The sequence below is a fragment of the Gadus chalcogrammus genome, chromosome 11, assembly GCF_026213295.1.
Source record: "Gadus chalcogrammus isolate NIFS_2021 chromosome 11, NIFS_Gcha_1.0, whole genome shotgun sequence".
Classification (NCBI taxonomy): Eukaryota; Metazoa; Chordata; class Actinopteri; order Gadiformes; family Gadidae; genus Gadus; species Gadus chalcogrammus.
The window spans coordinates 3,719,123-3,721,622 of NC_079422.1; the positions used below are offsets into that span (position 1 = coordinate 3,719,123).

General features: G+C 48.1%; 1 protein-coding gene across 1 annotated transcript in view; it reads left to right on the top strand.

The window, feature by feature from the left end:
• Positions 1-2,500, top strand: part of si:dkey-246i14.3 (ephrin A4) — a 23,019-nt gene that overhangs the window by 7,584 nt on the left and 12,935 nt on the right. The gene's annotated exons all lie outside the window — the stretch shown is intronic.

The window sequence follows — 2,500 nt, forward strand, 5'->3', positions numbered from 1 at the left end:
TGTTTCCCCTCCAACCTCCAGACACACAGCAGGGAACCCTTCTCCAGTTCGCTCTCCTCACTGTAGAACGCACATGTTTTTGCATCCTCAAACCTCTCTGCTTCTAAATACTTAATCAAATTCAGTTTTTCGTTGTTTGTGGGATTATTACACCTTTCTTCTTACGCGATTTCTCATCTCACTGCTCCATCTGTGTGTGACTCCCTGTGCAGACCCCGCGGGCTGGCCCAGTAGCCTGTTGCCTGTCACTGCCTCTCTGTTTCATTTCGGTTTTCATTTGTTTCACCACCCCACTCCTCCATGTCCCTTTCCCCCTCCTCCTCCTCCTCCTCCTCCCCCTCCTCCTCCTCCTCCTCCCCCTCCTCCTCCCCCTCCTCCACCTCCTCCTCCTCCTCCCCCTCCTCCACCTCCTCCTCCCCCTAGTCCTCTTCTTCCTCCTTTTTTCTCACTACCTTCTCCTCCCCCTTCTCCCCCCTCCTCCCCTCCTCCTCCTCCTCCTCCTCCTCCTCCTCCTCCTCCTCCTCCTCCCCCTACTCCTCCTAATCACCCCCCTCATCCCCTCCTTCTCCCCCCCCCCCCCAACTTCTCCTCTCCCTACTCCCCCCCCTCCTCCTCTGATGGCCACCGTCATTCTTTCTCTCATTTGTTCCTTTGGTCTCCTTTCTGTCTACCCACTTAACTTGGGACATGTCTGCTTTTCTTTTCTCTTTGTGTTTGTCTGCGTGTGTGTCTCTGTGTGTGTATGTGCAGGCACATGCATACACACACACACACACACACACACACACACACACACACACACACACACAGACACACACACACACACACACACACACACACACACACACACACACACACACACACACACACACACACACACACACACTACTTTTTTTTAACCTCTGTTGTCTCCCCAGCACAGCTCTCTCTCTCTCTCTCTCTCTCTCTCTCTCTCTCTCTCTCTCTCTCTCTCTCTCTCTCTCTCTCTCTCTCTCTCTCTCTCTCTCTCTCTCCTCTCTCTCTCTCTCTCTCTCTCTCTCTCTCTCTCTCTCTCTCTCTCTATCATGCTGTCTCCACCACGCTCTGTCACCCCTGCTCTAAAGACTCCCGCTAACGCCGTTGTAGTTGAACCCGCGGCCTAAAACTCCACATCCTGCCTGCTATGCTTCACTTCCTGCCCCCCTCCGTCCCCACTGTCCTCCATCCCTCCTCTTTCCATGTAGAGGGGGGCAGGGCAGGGGGTGGGTGGAGACCAATTAACGGGGTGTCCGGTTGCTCCCCGACCCCCCTGGACCGGGGGCCGGCTGTGTGTCTGCAGCCCGCGTCCCCCTCATTCTCTCCTGGGCCGCTAATTAAAACACACACTTCTTACGGCGTCTCTCTCCCTCTTCTAGCCCCTCACAGTCCCCTGTTCTTCATCTCTCTGGGATGCCCCATCGCCTCCATCCACGTTATATATTCATTCACTAATGGACATCTTCCGTTTCTAAGCTAATCCATTTATACATTATACATGCCCAATATTTATATGTATTTCTCTCTCTTGTTATCTATGTATCTATATAAATAGATACATAGATACTGAATACCTATGCATATAGATGATGTATACATATATATTTATGTATAGAGATATAGACGCTATATATATAAACAGTATATAGATGCTATATATATATATATATACAGATATAGATGATATATACATATATATATATATATATATATATATATATATATATATATAGTATATTTAACAATATGAATTGAATATTGAATAGTGGGGAATATATAGTGGGGAGTATATCCCCACTATTCAAGGAGCCTGATTGTTTTAGTATATACTACAGGTAAACTTAGCGGTTCATTTGTTTTTACGACCGTCACAATACCCCGAGTTTGAGGTCTCAATCATGGGATATTGCCCAATATCCTGAGATAGCGAACCAATCAAATTGCGCCATCTTAGGAGGTTCACGTGTAGCATATACTAAGAACAGAAATAGCTGCTTTCTATATATAAACCTATATATAATAACTGCACTCCACCTCTCTGCCCAGATTTGTCTCCAGCGTTGTCTCTTCATCAATCAACTTTCCATTCACTCCCGGCTGCTGCTGTCGCCACATAACTCACACTCTCTCTCTCTCTCTCTCTCTCTCTCTCTCTCTCTCTCTCTCTCTCTCTCTCTCTCTCTCTCTCTCTCTCTCTCTCTCTCTCTCTCTCTCTCTCTCTCTCTCTCTTCTTCATCCTCTCCATTCCTCCATCCCGACTTTCCTCATCCCCCATCTCACACCCTCTCTGTCTTTTCTTCTCTCCTTCTCCTGCTCTCTCGTCCTTCCTCTGCCTCGTTCTGTGTCCCTCTATATTTACGTGTCTGTCTCACTGTCTCTGCTTCTCTCTCAATGCACTTCAGACAAAGGAAGGTAGACTTGACCCGACTGAAAACGACTCTGTGCTCTCTGCAGTCAACGCCATGCCCTCAACCTTGACTTGTGT